Below are 23874 nucleotides of genomic sequence, written 5' to 3' on the forward strand. Positions count from 1 at the left end.
CGAGCAAATTGATGTGTAAAGGGATGTCAAGTGATCAAGTGATCAAGTGATTTTTAAAAACTAGGAATTGAGTTTTCACATGACCTAGTAATTCAACTTCTGGGAATCTAATCAAAGGGGCCCAAAAACCACTCAGAAAAGACATTTGCACTTAAATGTTAATTGTAATACTATTTATAATAGCCCAAATTTGGAAACAACCCAAATGCTCATGATCAGATGACTGGATAAAGAAACTATGGTACATAAATAATGGAATACTTCTCAACTTTAAGAAAAGGTGAAATCATGGAATTTGTGATTATATGGATGTATCTGTAGAATATCATACTGAGTGAAGTAAGGTGATGGACAGTCACAGAATGATCTTTCATATATGGGATGTAAAAAGTCACAGGGAGTAACAGATGGTCAAAGTCAACAGAAACAGAACTGGTTCTCAAAATGTAACACAGGTATGGTTCAGGGGAGCAAAGGACACTGGGAGAATGGTGGAGGGAATTAGACACTCAGATGGAGGATGTGGTGCTGGAATATTTCATGCATGTACCTCTGCTATTAACAGTTGTATAAAGCATGGTACCAAAAATACAAATTTAAAAAAAATAAAAATGTTTAGTTTTTGTCAGGGTGGTTACCCACTGGCATGCTCAGGGCTTAGTGGTGACTCTGAGCTTAGGGATTGCTCCTGCCTGAGCTCATGGAACTGTGTGTGGTTCTGGGGATGTGTATCAGGACAGCAGAATACAAGCATTCACCTTAATCCCAGTACTATCTTGCTAGCCTCTGTGATCCCCAAACATTTTATATTCAACCATTGTGAGGAAAAGTGTATGTCTGGGAGTCCCTTGGTACGACACATTTGGTGGCCAAGAGCAGCCTCCCTGGAGGAACAAGGATAGATGGACCACAGGCTGATGGCTTGATAAAATGGCCAGTTTATCAGGACTGAAGCAGTGTTATTGTAGAGAATCTGAGGGAGTCTGAGGTACAGAACTTCACGTAGATGTGATTGATTATTTACAGAGGTAAAGCGTTTCAATGGAAGTAATTATTTTGGGGGGATTAGTTCAAGGAGATACTCTGTTTAGAGGCTTTTCTGAAAAATCCATCTATATTGCTTTATTCTTTCCCTTGCTGCTAGTATACATTAAACAAGTTTACTTCTTATTAATATTTGCAATTATTTGGATAAACACAGTAAGAAATATAAATTTTGAAACTTAGTTCTCTGAGCTCCAGGGGCTAGGTTAAAAGCCAGCTGGACTTTTACCATAAATCCCAGACTTAGTCCTCATGACAGTTTAGCTTTTCCTACTCCATGGGTTCTGCCTTTTCAGTCATTATGGCTTGTATCAAGACCGTGTTTTATGATTTCTAGACTGATCCATATCGAAGCCAGGGTAGCTTTGCTGCCTGCCCCGGGTCTATCTAGAGATTTCTTGGTGGGACCCAGCTTTTGGGGGTGTTAGGAACTATGGTGATTGAAGCATGAGTCAAGTAATTATGACATATACACAGGAGTAGATATATTTCTGTCAGTTAACTCCCAAATATTAAGAGCATAGCATAAATGTTCTTTCTGTGTTTAAGCACAGAACAGTGCTTTATAGTAAAACATAAAAAGGTCATAGGGGAAAGTGAAAATCAAGTAATGCATTACAAATACAAAATTCAGAGTCACCGGAAAGGTTGACTTTATATGTAACCAAGCTTGACTTGAGGAATTTGATAGCTAACAGAATGAGAGGTAAAGCACAAAAGAATGGTTAAACTCGGGGGATTAGGGGTGCTCGTAAAAGTACTGTAAGCTTTTCTGGGATAGGGAGGAGAAGGGGCAATTCACTGATAAAGCCTAAAACACTTGGGGTTAATATCCAGTAAAACATCCCTTTCATATTAGTAAGTGTTCTATAAAGCCAGATATAGCTTACCTGAGATAGTAGCTTTGGGACTACCCTGCGTTCTCTCTGGTTCTCCTGAGGACAGCAGAGGGAGAGATCACCAGAGTCCCTTAGACTCTGCACCTATACATACTGGCCTTGTTAGAGAGCTTTTTAAAAATATTTGCAATATATATCAGAAATTTTCTGACATGTGCAGACTTCCACCACAGAAATTAATGTTTAGGTATATCGGTTCATATGAGGTGGATTCACTTCTTGAGATTGGATCTGTAGGAGCTTCAATTTAAGAGAATTGGGCTAATGCTTCTCTACCTGACATTAACTTAGCTATCCTTACTGACAGTGTCATCAATAAAATCTAAGACTCCCTCCAAAGGAAAAGAGGAGTGGCAAATACAAAAAGAATATGTGCTAGCATCAGCGCACACTCTTAAGAAAAGAACAAGTTTGATATGTTTTAGAGACTGAGTAATGAGAGGGCTGGAGGAGCAAAATGAAAAGAAACTGTTGGAAGAATGTTCAATAATGCATTTGCTCTGATCCACAGATTGGAAGCTCTCAAACACTATGGTGCGAATTAAAGATATGCCAAGCAAAAGAAATTAATTATTAACAAAGTCAAGGCAGCACAGGAATCATAAGATTAGTGACTTCAATTTTAAAGTGAAAAAATTACAAATAAATTGTATCCATAATGTAAGGATAGGAGGCAGTTGTAATTTCATAGCTCCTACAATGCTACCCCACTGAGCACCCAAATTCTTCCAAATTGTCCTCCCACTTTCCTCCAAATTATAAAGATGATGTCGTTAAGTCAAAACTTTTCAAGTCATCTTTTTATTTGAAATTTTATGCAAAACTATTTGAACACATGATAAAGTTGCCTATGATACCGATGACATATACAAAGAACATTTATGATCCAATTTAGCATAGAAATAATTCAGCAACTGTTGGATTGTTGGATATGGTTGGAAAAGAATTTGAAGGTCTATGGTACAGATCATTTAGGCAAAGGAATGACCACATTGATTTTTTTAATGACCACATAAAAAATAAACTACACTTGTTTTAACCTTGATCAACATTACCTCCTCACACTTTTAGACAATGGTCTGATTTACCTGCAACATTAGTCTGAACCTATTCTGACCTATGAAACATTCACTTAAATAATCTGTGATACTTTGCTATTTATCTGTTTTTTTCCACAAATATACATGTGATATAAGATTCAGTATAACTTCATGATTATTGTCCTGAAAGCTCGTATTTGCAAATCACTATGTGAAGATAGGGGGTACTCAGGCTTCCTGTTCAGAGGTGTACTGCCTGAAGTGCTTGGGGTCCATAAAATGGTGGTACTGAGAATAAATTTGGGTTGGCTACATGCAAGAAAAACACCTTAACCCATGCACTGTCTCTCAGCCAATCAGTTTTTGTCATCAATGTTCTTTGGATTTCCTTAATACTTGTGTCAGCATCCAGTCAGTAAAGCAAAATTCTTGGATATAGTTCATTAGAGATAATGAATCCACTAAACTAGTTGCAAAGAGTACAGAAGACGTGAAGTATCCAGAAAGTGACATGGGATTTGCGGATTAGCAAAATCTATCTCTATTGTTGATAGAGAGGCTAAGGGAAGAGGTAATGGTACCAAGGCATGGGATCTCAGGACTCTCATTGGTAAATAGAACCAAAAAGGAAGCATGCCCTCTGCTTAAGACATTGCTCGAAGCAGAAAGAGAAGAAAGAGTTATCTTGCTTCCAATCTTATCCTCCAGTTTTTTGTATTGTATTGTATTGTATTGGCTACCTTTCCCCTAAATACCAGAAGGTAAAGGTTGGGAGAAATGTAGCATGCAAAAACAAATGTCTTAAATATAGGTAAGTGGAGGGAAAAATTGGGGATTGAATCTGAGAAAACAAGCAAATGACCAGAGGAGGGAAACTAGTGCTTTTAAAACATGTTCACACTTTATTTGACACTCTGAAACCAAAAATAGAATCTAATTTTCCCTGCCTGAATATGGCTGGCCTTATTATATGATTTGATTCTAAGGAACAGAACATATAAAAAAGTAATTGACTGCTTTTGGATTCATAAAAGAGAGCATGGCTTTCTGCCTGTTTCCCCACTCTGATCCCTTACTCAATCTCTTTCTCATCCTATTAATACAAGTTCTTTGAGGACTTTAGAGGATATTCACTACCGCAACTAACTTTTAAAAATACCCGAAAAACCAAACAGAGGTCAGTGAGGCAATCTAGGGATTCGTGATGGCCAAGTAGGAATGAAGAAATTGCCCATGTAACTGTTCTGGTGAGCTCAGCTCCAGCTGAAGTTGATCTGGTCATAGCTCCAGATGAAGTTCTTGTTGACTGCTGGCATTGAGGGACTTACAAATGAGGGAGCAAATATGTATCTGATTCTAGCTACAGCCTTTCAGCCACCACTACTGATGTCACATGAAGTAAATGGTCTCCATTGAGTCCTGCCCAAGTTTCAGGTTCATAAGCAAGATAAATATTGCCATTGTTTAAGCCACTAACTAGTGGTGAGTTGTTATGCAGCAATAGAAAATCTCAACAGGATACGAGGGTAAACAAATTGATGACTTACACAACCTCATTCCCGTTTGCTCATTTCTGCTTCAGCTAACATTTGAAGGTCTCAGTCAGAGCCAATCACGCTCAAATTTTATGACCATTTTAGATATTTATTGGCCAGGGTGACTGGTAGTAAAAACTATTTTTCAACTCATTAATTCTGATTATATTTCCAGAGGATGAACTGTTGTTCATGGAAATCATGGTTTATTCTTCCATTTAGAATTTTTTTCCATATGAAGATATTGACAGAACTTGCTCTCCTCATGTGAAAGAGTATACTGTGAAACTTTGATTATGCATATAAAATTACATTTATACTATTTACTGCACTGCAGCACTGTCCTCCTGTTGTTCATTGATTTGCTGGAGCGGGCACCAGTAACGTCTCCATTGTGAGACTTGTTGTTACTGTTTTTGGCATATCAAATACGTCAATGGGAGCTTGCCAGGATCTGCTGTGCGAGCGGGATACTCTCGGTAGCTTGACGGGCTCTCTGAGAGGGATGGAAAAATTGAACTCGGGTTGGCCGCATGCAATGCAAATGCCCTACCCGCTGTGCTATTAATAGGCTAGGAGTGGAATTCCTATCCTCATGGACCTGTAGATGTGGAACCATTTCAGATCATGTTTAATTGCCACCATTTAAAAGTGGAGAGATGGGGCTGGAGAGATAGCACAGCGGGTAGGGCGTTTGCCTTGCATGCGGCCAACCCGGGTTCGATTCCCAGCATCCCATATGGTCCCCTGAGCACCGCCAGGAGTAACTCCTGAATACAGAGCCAGGAGTAACCCCTGTGCATTGCCGGGTGTGACCCCAAAAGCAAAATAAATAAATAAATAATATAAATAAATATAAGTGGACAGATTAAAAATTTTTTTTAATCTCACTATTATTTACTATTGATCTGAAATAAAAGTCATCTTATTGACTAAATAGACACGTATCTATTTGAAAAATATTGGTGTATAAGACATAACATTTGTCAATTGTTATGTTGTACTTATTCTTTACAGTTTCCTTTAAAAGAGATGGAAAAGGTGGGATTAAAGGAGGTGCTTATAGAGAAAAGACAGAGAAGGAGGGAAGAATGAGAAAGAAGTGGAGGGAAACTATGGAAGATGAGGTCAATGAAAAGAAGTAGAGCTCCAATAATGATGCTGGCTAGATCCACTTTCTTTTGTGGCTTTCTCATACATCGAAAGAAAACCTTGTGAGCAGAAAACAAGAAAGCAGACATAAATGGTATGTTCCCCAATGTGTTTTGAGACAATGGATTCAATTAGGTAGGTTAGAAATTTTATGAGATGGAGAAAGATCAAAAAACTGTAGCACTAACAAACTATATAGCCGATCATTCACTGTCTCTGGTGTTAATTTCTTTATGCATAAAATGCATGGTTTATACAAGTAGCAAACCAACTTACCAGTGTGGATCCCTTTTTATTAACATTAGGATAAGCTATACCACAATAACATACAGAACATGAAATCTCCGTGTTTTAAGAGATTAAAAACTTAATTTTGCTCATGATAATCCAATAGGATTATTCCAGGTTGGGTTCTTTAAGGGTGCTTCATTTCTAATTGAATTGAAGGATCCATTTCCTTCCCTTGTGTTTTATATAGTGTCTAATGTCACATCAGGCACATAGGCATCGCAGTCACCTCATTACCTGATAAGTAGGCATTCCCAACATTTTTGCTCATAACCTCAGATAAGAGCTGGTCACATGACCATAACAACGAGGAGAGAGTCCTGGAAATGGAAAGAAACACATAACATGTTCCTAAAAATCTCTTCAACATACAACTTTATCGATTCTATGAGTTCCCTGTCCTCATTTCTGCACCCCTCTCATTATACATAAAATTCTCCAGTATTCTCTTGGATAGGCTGGAGCGATAGCACAGCGGGTAAGGCATTTGCCTTGCACTTGACTGACCTGGGCCAACTCAGGTTTGATTCCTCCACCCCTCTTGGAGAGCCCAGCAAGACACCGAGAGTATCTTGCCTGCATGGCAAAGCCTGGCAAGATACCCATGACGTATTTGATATGCCAGAAATGGTAACAACAAGTCTCACAGTGGAGACATTACTGGTGCCCGCTAGAACAAATCGATGAACAGCAGGAGGACAGTGCTACAGTGCTACAGTGCTATTCTCGTGGATATTTAAAATACACATATTTAGGGTTTAAGTCCTTGATACTCATTTTAATATGAATCAAGAAGTTGCTTGATATTTCATATCTTATTTGTTAATGAATGATAGGTAACCCTACAGATAAAATGTGGTTCCTACTGCTAAGTTCTTGCAAACTCTTTGATACCAATCTATATTGAAATAAAGTTTGAAAAATAAAAATATTTTGGAAACGTTTAAAACAATATGAAAGAAACTATAACCTCTGTTGAATTCAAATTGTTAAAATCCATGTGTGGACTGGGATATAGCTCAAAGGGCTGTAGACCTCTATTTGATATCCAGCACTGTGTGGACCCCCAAGCAACCAACTGGGAATAGTCCCTGAGCATGGAGCCAGGAGTAGCCCTTGAGCACTGCCAGGTGTGGTTCAAAAGAAAAAAGACAAAAACAAAATCCATTTTTGTGTTTGAGTTTTAAAAAAATCACCCTTTGGGTAATTTATCTTTATTATATTTTACAAAACTATTGGTGTGTGACAGGTGGAAAATAATAAGAGCTGGTTCTTCACCACTAAGAGTTTGATAAATACTGGCTATTGAACTCTGACTAATACGGCAAAACAAAAATAGGAATATCTAGAAGGAGACCAAAACAGATTGAGAAGGTCTAGACATCAGATATATAGTTCTGCAGAAATGATGCCACGTATACTTTTGCAATTTAAATGGTTACTACAGAGGAAAAGAACTGTACGGATGAACTATTTTTAATCATGAAATAATTGTGTGCCCAGCATTTTCTTAAGCTCTGTTTTCTACCTTAAAATAAGGTAATACTGCATAATATATATTTAGTTATAGAGAACGCAAACAGAATTTTCACATCTCATATTTTTACTTGAATGTAGGACTGGAATAGTAGTAGGTATGGTCAGATAGCTGTTTACTGGGAAGGCATTTCTCAAAACCATTCAAGCTTCTCCTTTACCACCCTTCTCCCAAAAGGCACTTCTCATTATCTGCATGCAAGTAGGATGTCAGTGATCTTTCCCTTTTCATTTTCTCTGTTGATTACTCCTTATGCTAAGGCAATTTTAACACTGAACTCTTATGAGAGATTAAATTGTGTATCCCCATCGTCCCTTGTGATCAGAAAGCTATAACACACTGAATCCAATGAGACTTTTAACTGCTCGTTCTCACTTATTCTTATAGATACTTACTGTGAGATATCTTGATGCATTAAACTTCTCATCCTTCTCAACCCTCAGTGGTAACTGCAAGTTATTCACCAAGGATATTTGCAATTATGATGGACTGGGTATGGTCAGTTTGACAGCACTACCACAGTTCCTCCTAAGGCTGTAAACTGCTTCTCAGTACCATATTCATTCCATAGTGTTTATCAATAACAGGAGCTCCTGGAAAGTTGTAAGCAAAAAATGAAATAGAAGCTATTATTACTCAATATATCACGACAATTTGAAGGGCCAGTATCTAGTTCCAGGCTACTATGCAATCCATTCCCCCTTTGTGCTAGATTCTTGAATTTCTCTCAAAATTGGCAGTTTTGTCACCAACTCCAAGGCTTTAGTCTGGTGGTAGCACTGTAGCACTGTCCTCCCCTTGTTCATCCGTTTGCTCGAGCAAGACTAGTAATGCCTCCACTGTGAGACTTATTACTGTGTTTGGCATATTGAATACATCACGGGTAGCTTGCCAGGCTTTGCCGGGCGGGCGAGATACTCTCAGTAGCTTATCAGGCTCTCTGATATGGCGGAAGAATCGAACCCGGGTCGTTCGGGTTGGCTGTGTGCAGGGCAAACACCCTACCCGCTGTGCTATCGCTCCAAAGTCTGATGGTATAGTGACTATTTCTATATTCATCTCTGACATATTAAACCGTTTTTCCTTAATTTTAATATTGACATTCTTTTATTCTCAAACCAAATACAGATGTTCTCAAAAGCCCCAAGCAAGAGAAGCACTGTTATCTTAAACTTTTTTCAAAGTTCCTTTTAAGATGCTATTTTGAACAACATGTGATAATTAAAATACCACAAATATATTATTCAAATTCTAGCCAGTTAACACAATAGAATACAGATGAGGAGGTGCACTTAAGAGGCACCCTGACCAACACTATTCTTGCAGTGGGAGATTATTTAAAATCATATAACGAAATAGTACAGAGCTGTATGATATTGCTGATATGTGACAACTTGGACCTGTAGAAACAGTAGTGTATTATGATTTACACTGTGGCTATGATCATCTATTCATTATAATGGATTTTTGATAGAAAGAATATCCTTTATTTCCTTTGGGAATGAGTACTTCATTTTACCAAAGTAAAGTGTATTTGCTGAGAGGTACGATTGCCTCGAGCAGGCCTCAGTAACATCTCCTTCGTCCTAGCCCTGAGAATTTTTAAGAAGTGCCATATTCAAGGTTCTTTCAGGGTTAGGGGAATGAGACCCATCATTGTTACTGATATTTGGCATATTGGGTACGCCACGGGGAGTTTGCCAGACTCTGCCGTGTGGGCAGATTACATTCAGTTTGTCCAAAGTAAGAAAGAAATAATAAGATGTGAGGGCGATCTGGCTTCGACATCTGTCACCCCATTGATCGCGTTGATTCGGCTGATCTGGCTGGCTAGGCGGGTGTCTCCTTCCTCCCTCACCGCTCCATGTGTGTTCCTCCGGAAGCTGAATGCTCGGTTGAAGAGGATGGCCTTCCCCGAACAGAGATGAACAGATCTTCAGTCCAGGGTTAACGAGTAGCTGCACTCCCCTGCTAGAACCTCCAAACAAGCTGAGAGGTACATAAAGTTGTAATTCCTTGGATTCAGATAAGTCTGGTTTTTTTAAAACTCAACCAGAGGTGATTTAATTATTAAACTATATACTAAAGATCAAGGACTTATTAAATGAGATGTCTATGTCCTAGGTCAGGAGTTCTCTGCTTGGCACCATTGATATTTTAGCCCAGATAATTTTTGCTATGGGTAGACGGAGACGGTGGGAGGAGGCAAAGAGGTGGGAACTGTCCCCTGCATCATATATTGTTTAGCAGCATGTCAGCCTCTGTCCACTAGATGGCAGTAGCACCTCCTAGTTGTGACGGTGCAGGGTCTGGTAAAGGTGCCAAAAGTTGGGGGTAACATCATTACTAGTAGATAACTGCTCCTATATAAAACAGAAATATGATGCTGGCAAGAGTTTAAGACCCTTTTACTATCAGCTGTATCCCAACCTTCTACTTTACATTTGTTTTGTCTTCAAAGTAGAGTGAAATCCTTTCAACATCTCAATGAGATTGAATGGTATCAAACTGTGCAGGATGTGCCAAAGAAACTATTTTAAGTGCTTTGGCTGTAAAGAATCCAAGGGGAGGCCATGTTTAATTGCTTACGAGTAGCAATTTAGAGTGAGTTTGCACTATGTGCTGCTGCTGTTTATTTTTATTTTAAATTAGTTATCGCCTTCATCACCAGGAGATAGTAGATTGAGTATCAATAAAATAGACTACCCAACTGATAAGCATATAATAAAAAGTCCCTTTATTTTCAAATTTTGCTCTAACCTATTTTCTACTTGGCTCACCGAAGCTTAATTTATAAACTTTAAAATCAAACAGAATGACTAGCATTGAATCACTGTGCTCCTATAATAGTATTAATAAACTTCAACTTATTTTTCTCTCTCAAACTTCTCTAACCCATCTCTTATTTAATGAATAATTTCAGGCTCACTGCAAAAATATAGCATACAGTAATAGGGAAAACTATAAACAATCACGGACCTAGCAAGTGGCTAGCAGCATCCTCCTAAATAGACCCTCTTACATAGGGCATTCCCACTAAACCTGGAAGAAATAGGTTTGTGACACACAGTCTCATTGATTCATTTATTTTAATTGTTTCAACAACAAATACTGATATGACAGTAGAATGGGCTATCTCTAATTCATTTGGAATGCACTTCAGTCTTTAACTTTTATAAGTTCCATAGTTGCTATCCTTTTTGTAAAATTTGTATTCTAAAATCTTATTTTTGGAAACATACTATTAAAAAATTTCTGTGAAATCTGATATAAAATTTTTTTATAAAATTAAAAATGGCAGGCAATTATGGCAAATCACAATGTATTCTAGAGGCTATCTTACCTCTCGTCATGATCCTGAACTCTAATCACTATTATGGAATCCCATTATCAATACATCAATGTGGCTCACCCATTTGGCAAATAATATTGAGTGATATTAGATTGATCAACCTAGATCATCTCTCTTACATTCAAGTAAACCTATAGAAGGGAACTTCTTGAATTTGCTAAATTTGTTTGCCCAGGAATTCAGCCATAGAAAATGTACCTGATTCTTTTCTCCAACCTCAGTAGTATATTGAAGATGCCTCCAGATTCACCGAGAAAAAAAAACATACCAAAAACACCTTTCCTATGGGAATGACTAGTTTGATCAGAGCTTTCAGGAGATTATATGAAGTAGAGAAAATTTTCAAGGCAATGTATTATCCTAGTCTTTGAATCAAATATAGAACAATATTTTTTTTTATTTTATAAATGAAGATTTTTCAGGAATGGATCAAAGATTTAGCAATAACATATTTTCAAAGTTTTAGGAGATGCAGTAGAAAAAGATAATATTCCTGTTTTAGAAATGAGAAAAATGACATTATGACTATTATAACTATAAACGCAATCACATCTGTAATTGGAATGTTATAGAACCGAGATCATACACTTAGAAAGTTTGAAATTAAGTCAAGTACTATTTCCTTCATATATACAACAATAAAATTGAACGGAGAAGTACAGTGCTGTTGTAGATTAAGCTTATATGTCCTCTCGGTGTGTTTATACAACTCATTCACCTATTGCAAAAAATCTTGTTTGGATTTTCAAGTGACAGTAGTTATGAAAGAAAACATCAATTGATTCCTCCTTTCATAGGAAAGAAATAATTGCATTTATGTAAGCTTAACTTGAAAGTCTGATGAAGTATGAAGGTCATGAATGGAAAGAGAAGCCAAAAACCACTGGAGGGTAATAATTGAATCGTTGGTATACACACATTATTATCATTTTCCTAGTTCTACATGACAAAGGTAAAAAATCAGAAATTATTTTGTAAAGAAAGTAATGAGAACAAAATCCTTTTATCAATAAACACATTGCTTCTTAGTTTGGGAATGTTCTAAAAATCTAAGTCTGACTAAATACTTAATTCATAACACGAGCCTTCTCTGTCAGAGGAACATGAATAAGAAATACGAACAAACATGCAGTTCATTAGGGGTAAGTGTGAAGTATGGGTAAGCAGAAAGTCCACTATAAAAATAGGAAGCCCCTATTACATAAGTAGGTGCTCAATTTTCAGAACACTAATATTCTTTCAAAGAACTAGATAAAATGATCATCTGTTGCTTTGCTTGAGGTTTGAATCTACTTATTAATAATCTACAAAACTACCCCAAACTGCTTCTCCATTCAAAAAGTTAGAAAGTACAACACCTGATTCCTTGAAATAATAGATGCTAAAACAGAGGCTGAGAATGGGACTCATGGTAGAAGGATTACATAAAGTTCAGAGTGAGGATATCTATCCCAAGGTTAGAAAAGTCACCCAGATAAATCGCATGGAGAGAAATTTTATGGGAAATGTTAAGTAAAGAGTCTGTAAAGCTCAAAGTTTAGGAATTAAGGCTTAAACTTCTTTATTTGTTGTTAGTTTTATGTCACATGTAGTGGTTTCAGGGGTTAGTCCTGATTCTGTGCTCAGGAATGACCCCTGGTAATCCTCCGTGTACATTAGTGATGCTGGGACTGAACTGGGCCCAGCCTCATGCCAGGTAAGTACCTTATCTCTTCAGCTCATGAGCGTTAAAATTCTAACATGTTCAATTTCACTCTGAAGGTTGAATGAAACAGGACTGAGAATTCAACTCTTTTGACACTGGAGATAGAATCAAATTTCATGGTTTAGGGCTCAGTCTCAAAACACTGTGCAGCATTTGAGATTCCAGTTGCAAGTCCAGATTGCAGGTACTCTTCAGGTTTAATTAATTTGTGATATTAATGCAGACCCCAAGAAATGCAGGTATTCAATAGATCATCCATTTATCACAAAGTGAGAAACTCAGGGCCAGTCAAGAAGAACAGGGAAAAGTATGGTGAGAAGGTGCTGAGTTTCCGTGCTTTTTTCAAGTGTGCCCTTGGTCCAAATATCCATATGTTCAAGAGCTCAGGATCTCTCCAAAGTCCCTCCATTTTTTTCTTGTATTGAGACTTCATTATATAGGCATAGTGGATTAAATTGTTGGCCTTTGCCTATTGAATATGACCTTTAGCCCTTCATCTCCCACCAACCCACTTTCCCTGGAGTTCCAGGGGCAAGACAAGAATTCTACAGTCGAATCAGTAGGTTTCCCTGGTATTCATCCCCTCAGGTGCTCTCCTTAAAAAATCTTCATTAGAAAGAAAGAAATCAAGTTGGGAAGGAAATAGATGAGAAAGGGAAGTTATGGGGAACAGAAGATAGATGGAGTGTGCTGCGAGGGGACCAGCCCATAAGGGAATTAACTTTGTTGCCCATCGGTTTGCAACCCACCAAATAATGTGCATCCTATTCTCTTTTTTTTGATTAAACATTGCTTCTTGTGATTGTTCAGACAAGATGGTTACTTTGAGAACATCACTTCATCATGTTCCAACCTACCGATTTGCTGCAAAGTCTATTTTTCAACCCATCACCGTGTTTCTTATTTGATTGCTCTCGAAGAGCCATGGATCTGGTCCTTCATGGTTACAATTTGAATGACCAGTATGTATTGGTCCAGTATTTCATAACACAGAATCACATAGGATCTTTAGATTGGTGTAAGTTCGGGGAATTTAAGAAAAGTTTTGAAATTTTTGTACTAATAGTGTCAAAGCGTGCATAATTCATTTACAGTCTTCATTTGTAATATTGTTTTAGAATTGAGGGGCAACTCCACACAATGATTTTGAAGCTTTGGTTCTTTGTTAAGTGGTTCTCAGACAAGTAGGAGGTAGTTCAATATGAGGCCCAGAGGATGTGATCTGCTTCTTGTTCCTTGACTGGTGAGGATTATCTGGCTACTCTGATGAATTCAGAGTGGTACGCTTCCAAGACTACAAACAGTTGTGTTTAGAGGCATCTAGGGTTGCAACCAGTGATACTTCGGGGACTCTGTGGTGTAATGGATAAACTAGGGCCATTGACCACACACTGCCTACATGCAAGGCCTATGTCTTCACCCCTCTACTTTCTTGCTTTGGTTCCTAAGAAATGCACTGTCGCTGTCGCTGTCCTCCCGTTGTTCATCAATTTGCTCAAGCGGGCCCAGTAACATCTCCATTGGAGACTTTGTTGTTACTGTGTTTGGCATATCGAATACATCACAGGGAGCTTGCCAGGCTCTGCTGTGCGGGCGAGATACTCTTGGTAGCTTGCCGGGCTCTCTGGGAGGGGCAGAGGAATCGAACTCGGGTCGGCCATGTTGGCTTCGTGCAAGGCAAACGCCCTACCGCTGTGCCCAAGAAATGTACTGTTCTGCATTTTTTCTCATTCATAAATCCAGATTTCCAAAGAGAATGAACAACTTTAGTAGTATGAAACTTTGCAGGTCCAGTATCAGATAATGGAGGTATTTCAAATGTTTTTGGCAGATCTGAGCAATTCGAAGACTGGTTTAGGTAGCACTTCATTCCAATTTGGAATAGAGTTTAGATAGCCATATTCCAAGCACTAAATTACTTTGCTGATCTCCGTTCTACATCTGCTTTCTTCTCAATAGATGCCCACAGGATTGAGCTTCTTTCCATCAGAATAATTAGCCAATGAAGTCTCCTGAAGACTGTAATTCTATTGAATAAAGGTCCTTGTCTGATCTTGCTCACTCTAATAACTTCAAGTCTAACTTACATGGCATTTGCTAAATGAGTTTGCATGTCCATCATTATCAGTTGGTTTTTCAAATATAATACCTTGCAAGAAGTCTCCCTACCTCTACTTTCCCCCCCTTATGTGCTCATTTGTTGTCTTGGAAAATGGATTTTACAGTACCATGATAGTTCTAGAAACCTTTTTTTTTGACTCATTTTCTTTTCTCTAGGCTAAGAAACCAGAATAATCAAGATGGATGTTTTGTGTCCCTGTCAATCTTAGTTTTATTGTCTGGACAATTTATCATCTCTGGTTGCTTTTAGGTGTCTTATTAACATAGCCAGTTGGTAAGGGCACCTGTGATGAAGTTCTGAACTTTAATGGTCATCCTAAATTTGTTCAGCAGGGTACACAGTCTACAGCTTGTCTTGTAAATGACAAGAGTTCCCTCAGGGTCCAGACCTGCTAGTCTGTGTGACTAATGAAGTAGGAACATAAGAACTGAACTAACCACATACATATACCATAACTTCCTTATGATAGTGTGTTTGTCAAAATAGCTCTAAGAGTAAATGCCTTCTAAGAATGCATAAGAAGATTCTGTGATAGTATCTGTACAATTCTAAAAGCAATTGTTTGAAAAAAGAAAGCACAAACATATTAAAGGAAATTAAACCACAGTTATTTGACTTTCTAAATATAGTAGTACCATGCAAGTACCAGAAGATTTGAATTTACCTTGTTGGTCGGTTTAGGATAAAATACCACTGTTTTGATTAATTCTTTTTTCAAACTAAACTGCTTGAATGTACCAGATGCTTAGGTGTCATATGAAAACATACATTATGAAAAGTTGGCAATTGTATCCTAAGCCCCATGTGTCTCATGCTCATTTTAACGGAGTTGCCCAAGCTGTTTACTGAAATGACCAAAAAGACTGAGGAGGTGTCAAGTAAATGATCACAAATGTATAGACCTGTCTACATCAATTTCCTTGTCTATTTATATGTCCTGCTTATGTTTGTCAAAGCATAAGCTATATGACCTATATGACCTATAGTCTCTTCCATCAAACAATTTGTGAATTAATTGCTTGCTAGCCCTATACGTTCCTAAGAATTACCCCTGAGTTGCTAAAGATTCTATCAGGGATTTTTAGCATACCTGTTTAAGGGACATAACTATTACCTTTAAAATAGCTCATATCACTACTATCTAGCATCGTTAGTAATGGGGAGCTTTGAAAGACAAGTGGGTAGCACCATCTTTATTCCAAGTGTTTACTTGATATCTGCAGAGTTTAATCTCCTCATTCTAAATACCAAACCCTGTCTCCAGAAGCTAATTGGTTTTCTTTCCCTTTTTGTTTTTATTTTTTTAATTTAGATATAAGATTTTTGTTCACATTTTAATTTTCTCAGATTTGGCAAGGTCCAAATTTCAATTATAATTATTTAGGCCCACCAAGGGATTTATATATTTTGATATTACATTAATTAGCTCTCAAGCTAAAAGTAAATTTTATTCCACATCAAGAGTATTATTGGCAAGCATATCTAAATGACTTTCAGACAATTTCAGAGCATTAGTAATTCAGAGAACAGCCAAGACCATTGTGTTTTTTATTAAGGACCTGTTACATATGGTGTTAATTCACTCAATTTGTTATACCAAAAGTTATTTAGGCTTAAATATACAGTTATGCTCTTTATGTCTCTCACTCAGTCTTTCACACACACATTTACTCTTGAGAATAAGATTGGCTTTAGCTCAATAATGATTGTAAGCCAATATTTTGAGGCAAAACCATAGTTTGTAGAAACCTAGTATAAGTTTAACATGCTACCAAAAAAGGGGGGGAAAGACCTTGAATTTCAGCTTTCTTTCCTCTCTTGATGCTATCATGCCACCTTCTTGAGTGTGTCTCAGGAGTACTCACAAGCATGACTATAACCTTCTCCATGGCAACATGGGAACATCCTTTCCCTCAAATGATGTCTGCTGCTGAGTCCTCCCAGAAAGTCCATCCCTCCCTCAGCTGCAGCTGCTCTGTGACAGTTGCCACTGCCCTCCTGCTGTCAGCACCAACAGCCATGACTTACTGCCCATGCTTTTTGTTGCCTGGCCGCCACACATGTTGATAATACTCCCATGGTGATTGTGGGTACTAGGCAATTTGAAGATTTTTATCTCCATTCTTGGTGCTGTGGGGATTCCTCCCAACCTTTTCGTTATGCTTTAATATGAAGTAGCACTTGATTTGCTCGTGAGGTCTAAGATTTTTGTGAGAAAAATTGCTCTTTGGATTTTATGAATGGAAGCCTCCCTCTGCGGGGGTTCGGAGGAATGGATGAATGAACATCTGAACCCCAGCAGAGAGAGAGACCTCCATTCATTAAATCTGAAGCAATAGACATTGTGCTCTAGCCAGCATCTGAAATGCCTGTGTACAATGGTCATACTGCTTAAAGAGGAACGAGCTTGTTTTCCCCACTCCCTTTCCTTAGGGCAGTATTCTATGAGGCAACTCATGGACTTAGATCTCTAAGCATCTGCCCCCTGAATGTCATTCTAGAATAACAAAACCAGCAGACTTGGGCTCAAGGTGTGATCTGCTTACGTAAAGAAATTGTTTAATAAATAAATACTTGGGTGTCTGTAGTTTTTAATAAATCAACATGAGATGGCATAATAGCTCTACGTATGATTCTGGAACCATACTGCTGGGACTCAGACCTCTCATTTGCTAGCTTTGTGGGCCTAAAAAAGTCTCTTAGCCTAAAAAAATTCTCTATGTTCATGATTCTCATTTCTTTTTTCTGTTTATTGGAGCTATGCCTGGATGTCCTCAGGGCTTAGTCCTGGCTTAACACTCACGAATCATTCCTGGAAGGCTTGGGGAAATCATAAGGGGTCCAGGGATTGAACCCAAGATGGCTGTGTGGTTGGCAACAACCCTAACTGCTGTACTATCTCTTTGGCCCCATTCTCATATTTTAAGTGTTAATTAAAGGGGCTGGAATGATAGTACAGCAGGTAGAACACTTGCCTTGCACAGGTTCAATCCCTGACATTCCATATGGTCTTATAAGCACCACCAGAAATAATCCCTGAGCAAAGAGTCAGGAGTAAACCCTGAGCACTTCCAGATGTGGTCCAAAAATGAATAAATAAATCAGAGGAACACGGTCCTCCCATTGTTCATAGATTTGCTCGAGCAGGCCCAGTAACATCTCCATCGTGAGACTTATTGTTACTGTGTTTGGCATATCAAATACATCATGGGTAGCTTGCCAGGCTTTGCTGTGCAGGCAATATACTCTCAGTAGCTTGCTGGGCTCTCTGAGAGGGGCAGAGGAATCGAACTCGGGTCAGCCATGTTGGCCTCTTGCAAGGCAAACGCCCTACCGCTGTGCTATCGCTCTAGCCCGAATAAATAAATTTGAATAATAATGTTACCCTCTTTTCAGAATTGTAATGTGATTAGACAAGGTGGTTCATGTAATGATGTAATGTGCTTAGATCAGTACCTGGAATATAATATATGTTACATAAGTGTTATGATGATAGTAATGATGGTGCAATTGGGTGCAGTTATTCATTCCACTACTTTTTACATCGTGTAGAGCTGTGACTAAAATAGGCACTGACCTTCAACCTATGGGGAAGCCATAGCAATAATATTTATATAATTTCATAAAGTATTAAATGCATTATAATAAAAATTGAGAAAAACAAGAGTAGTAAGGGTCAGAGAGATAAATTTGAACCCAATAAAAGTGTAATTTTGCTTGTTATAAAATAGTTATTAAGTTTTTTCATGTTATGATTTAATTACATAGTTTGAAAACATAGGTAAATTCTAGATAAAATGTAGTTTGAGTTTTACTGTGTCATCCTGGAAAATTACTGGTCTAGAAATCTGTGTGGTTTGGTTTAGATTACATAGAAAATCAACTGCATAGAAATGCTCATGGGATCTGTAGGAAAGTCTCGGACTTTCATATGGCATTCCATATTTATTTTCTCTGTTTATTTTATTCAAGTGTTCTTGCTCCTATTGAAAATTCAGAACACAGCACTAAAATAAGAACCATCTATTCCATGTAGTGAGTTACTGAGAACTGAAGCCATATATATCCCCAGTAGTTTACTGTCTCCATTAGGGGTCAGCAAACTACAGCCCATGGGTCAAATCCTGCTTTTCTTCTTGAATTTGTAAATAAAGTTTAGAGCACAGCCATGGCCATTTATTTTCATATACTATATGACTCCTTTTATGCTGCAATGGAGTTAAGTCATTACAGTCGAGATTATATGACTCAAAATCCAAAAAAAATGCTATATGATCTTTAAATATCTTTTTCTAAGACCAGGATTTCTCAGTGTTAGCACTACTGACATGTTGGGCAGGATCATTCTTTGCTGTGGCAGTGTTTAGCAGCTTCCTGTTGACTAGATGTCAGTTGCATCACAGCCCTCGCTCGCTTAGGTTATGGCTACTGACAACAACTCCAGACTTTGCCAAAATTTCTGAACAGACATAACAGTCACAGTCAAAAACCAATAATGTGACTTCACTATTCAGTTGTCTACATTTATATATCTTTATTATTCTAGATGGCTTTCACCCAGACATATAGTGGAATTGTTTTTATAGGACTCCCAAAAAGGCCCAGTAAGTCTCATTTAACAGTTTGTGCTTTCAACTTCCTATGCCTCCGATCATAAAGTGATATATAGTGATTCTTGTTAATGCTATTCAAGTCCCCATATTGAATAAAGGTCTTCAACCAGAGTTAAAATTCATCCCCAAATCCAGTCTAACTCTTCTCCCTCTAAGGCAAGACCAGACTGTCTATATGGTGTCTCCCCTACTATGGTAACATATTTAGATCTGTCTAAGCCACAGATTATATTGGTTATATTTATGGTTCCATAAATTAATTCACAAAAATGTTAATATCTATATAACTTTTACTGAAATGTTTGAGTTTTGTTCAGGTAATTATATATGGCACATTCTTTTCAGTTACTAAAACTCATGATGTGTCTAACCAGATGTTTCTAAACATATTTGGCCTGCTACCTGCTTTTCAGAAAAGAATCTCTCAGTGCCCCCCCGCCCAGGAAATCTACCCTCTTTAAGCTAACTGAAACCTCAGTCCAGTTTCACTGAGCTCTAGTACCCTCCCTGAATTGTTCCAGCATCCCCCCATAGGCAGGGGTGGTATACCCACTTTGGGAATCACTTATGTAAACTCTTTCTTTTTTTTTAATTTGTAAGTTTCTCTGATCTGTCTGCTTCAGAATTTAAAAATATGCTCAAGAATATTTAGAATTTAGAAAAATACCGATGGTTTTCCAAATGGAGTATTTAATATTATTGGGATTTCCCCCAACTGGAGCGATAGCACAGCGGGTAGGGCGTTTGCCTTGCACGCAGACAACCTGGCCGACCCGAGTTCGATTCCTCCGCCCCTCTCGGAGAGCCCGGCAAGCTACCGAGAGTATTCGATATGCCAGACACAGTAACAACAAAGTCTCCAATGGAGACATTACTGGGCCCGCTCGAGAAAATCGGTGATCAACGGGAGGGCCTTTACTTTTACTTTACTTACTTTAAATATAATTAAATTGTATTTTAGAGTCTGCATATCTAATGGACTCTGTAATACAAACGGGATTGCTGAATTCTTCTTTGGAAATTGTCTTCTTTTTAGAGTAAATTAACGGACAATAAATAGTTTCAGTGTTTGTGAAAACACAATTTCCCTGAATTAAAAATAATAATGAAGAACTGGGGTGTGTAGATCAAATAGTAGAGCACTTGCTTTGCTCTATAATTTTTTTATCTACCCCAAATCAGATATTCAACGTATTTATTACTTGTTGTAGAGGTAGGTTTATTAAGTTTTCAGAGTCAAGAAGAGTTTTTGGTACACAGTAGATATTTAAAAATACTAAGTACAATAATCAAATAGCTTACCTATATTTAAATGGGAATATGTGAAATTATCTCAGAGTTGTCTATGGTTACAACTCAATTTCAACTGTTTTGATACCAGAGAATCCAGATATTTCATATGAAGAATGCTCACAAGTTTCCAGAATTTTCTCATTCAAAAGGTAGCATCCATGTATGCCAAGTCACACTTTGATTTAACCATTTCACACCTTTGTTCTTGGTACTCAATTCCTACCTAGAACCCTTCCTTGGGGTGGTACACTTTGTATCTTCATTACTTGACAATAAAAATTTAAAGCTGGGGAGTATTGACCAAAATAATCCTAATAGATTAGCTCAAATTGTTCAGAATCAATCAAAATGAATCTAAGAAATCCTTTAGCAGATGGTTTAAAAAACAATGTATCACACGAGGCCTTTGAGACAATGTACTGAAGTGTAACTATGATTCTGGAGTTTGGAGCAAAGAAATAGTTGTACTTTAAGGAAAAACAGTCCTTAGAGACCAAGGAAATAAGTAACTCAAACCATTTCTCATTTCTCATTGATATCTATTCAAACTGTGGATTTGATTTGTCCATTTATTTTGCCTAATCAATATTATAATATTTATATTATAACAATATAAGAAAAGGAAAGGCCAGAGATGGTTGTGTTTTCTTTTTTGGTAGGGCAATAGATTACAGACTTTTAGATTCATTTTCTTTGAAATCTAAAAGGTAATCATTTCTGGGGGCTAGAGCGATAGCACAGTGGGAAGGGCATTTGCTTTGCATACGGCCATCCTGGGTTCGATTCCCAGCATCCCATATGGTCCCCTGAGCACTACCAAGGAGTAATTCTTGAGTGCAGATCCAGGAGTAACCCCTGTGCATCTCTGGATGTGACCCCAAAAAGCAAAAAAAAGAATAAAAGGTAACCATCTCCGTGTAACATGTATGAACAGAAGCTAAAGTTAAGTAAATACAAGGTTATTTATTAATCTGTGTTCTCCCCTTCCTCTCTGTTCATTCCTGTTCTCTCTGTTCTTGCCATAGAAAACTACTTGTGTATACATATGACCATTTCCCTTTTTATGCATGGAATAGAGCAAAAGGAAGAGGATAGAGAAAGGGTACAAGGAGGCAGAGTGATAAAAGCAAGAGAGATAAAGAGAAATCTCTTCTGCAAGAGAAATTTTCTTTAACTGGTAACATTACTCAAACATCGTTATTCTTTTCTAGTAGAGCAAAGCATAATCGATTCTGGGAAGTTACAGTAGTATGTGTCACATCCTTTAGTTCTGTGAATCATTTTTGAACTTAATCTGATTTTTAGGTCCACTGATCTTAATTTTAGTACTGGCCTGTTACTTTTTCTCTCTCTTACATGTTGTCTCAATCTTCTTACCTTCAAGGAATACTTACAGTTTCCATATATCATCTTATTTTCCTCCTTATTCCTTACATCCACTGTATCTCACATACACACATCCACAGAATTGATCCTTTTGTAAAGAAACTGGAACATGACAAGAAACTAGTATATTTTTTTTTGGCTAAGGGGTATATTGGGCTGGAGTGATAGCACAACGGGTAGGGCATTTGCCTTGCACGCAGCTGGCCTGAGCTGACACGGGTTCTATTCCTCGATTTCCCTGCCCCCCTCGGAGAGCCCAGCAAGCTACGGAGAGTATCTCGCCCACACAGCAAAGCCTGGCAAGCTACCTGTGATGTATTCGATATTCCAAAAACAGTAACAAGTCTCACAATGAAGATGTTACTGGTTCCTGCTTGAGCAAATCAATGAACAATGGGAGGACAGTGCTAACAGTGCTAAGGGGTATATTAGTAAGTAAGTAAGGCCCTCCCGTTGATCATCGATTTGCTCGAGCGGGCCCAGTAACGTCTCCATTGGAGACTGTTGTTACTGTGTCTGGCATATCGAATACGTCACGGGGAGCTTGCCAGGCTCTGCCGTGCGGGCGAGATACTCTTGGTAGTTTGCTAAGCTCTCTGAGAGGGGCGGAGGAATCAAACTCGGGTCGGCCATGTTGGCTGCGTGCAAGGCAAATGCCCTACCGCTGTGCTATTGAAGATTAAGGGTTGTATCTAATAGTAATTAACTCAGATGAAAAGCATATTTTCCAAAGAAGAAGGATATTTAAACTTGGAGGACATATGAGTAGCTCAGAAATTCATTTCCCCAAAGATTAGCATGATGAGTTAGCTCAAGTCTATTAACTGCTTGAAATCACAAGAAATTAATACATAAGGCACACTTTCTTATCTCTGGGATATAGTACTACTGGGATTGATTTGTCTCTCAGAAATAATCAGTAATTATGAAGACAGTACAAAATCAAACAAAAAACTTGAAAATTGCCCGAAAGTGGCATATGCAAAGTGTTAATTAACTATTTTTACTAAAAATTAAAACCACGGGCAGATTTCTACCAAATCTAATATGTAAATTTTCTGTCCTCAGTATTTCTGTATTTTTATCTCATTGCTTCTTTTTAAGTGTATAGTTATAGTCATAGCTATTAAATTATTTTTAGTGAATATAAAATCTAAGTAAATCCACATTGATCAAACAAGTGTTGTGCAAGAAACAATGTTTCTTATTTTTTTTCTTCTTTTATATTCTTTTCTGTGAGCCCTGTAATTTATGATTCTATTAATATTGATGCTTCATGTATATAATGCTGCTATACCACACACCATCACTAAAGTATGAGTATCGCTCTACCGTTATCTCTAGGTCTGCTCTCATCCACACTGTTAATGAGATCAGTCATATAGGCAGTTCCTCTTGGTCCATTGGCCATTGTCGATTCCTTTACTCTCTCTCTTTATACTCCACATACCAGAGAGATCACTGGGATTTTGACTTTCTCACTTTGAGTTATTTCACTGAGCATAATACCTTCCATTTCCATCCAAAGTGCAGCAAACTGCAGGATTTCTTCTTTATTTCTTTTGTTGTTGTTGTTTTGGAGTTAGGAGGGTCAAACCTAAATGTACTCAGGGTTTATTACTGACTTTGTACTCAGAAGATCAGTCCTAATTGGGCTTAGGAAACCATGTGCTGCTTTTGCTGGAACCCAGGTTGGCTGCATGCAAGGCAACACCTTCCTTGCTAGACTGTATCTCTGACCCAGATTTCATCCTTTTCTACATCTGAGTAGTATTTCATTGTGTATGTATACCACACTTCTCTTTCTTTTTTTTATTTTTTATATCCCAATAGCATATAATTTAATTATGTCTTTGGGATACAGTAAAAGTGAACATTAGTCTTTTATAATCAATTGATTACAATAAA

The sequence above is a fragment of the Sorex fumeus genome, unplaced genomic scaffold (genome assembly GCF_029834395.1).
Source record: "Sorex fumeus unplaced genomic scaffold, SorFum_2.1 ptg000086l, whole genome shotgun sequence".
Classification (NCBI taxonomy): Eukaryota; Metazoa; Chordata; class Mammalia; order Eulipotyphla; family Soricidae; genus Sorex; species Sorex fumeus.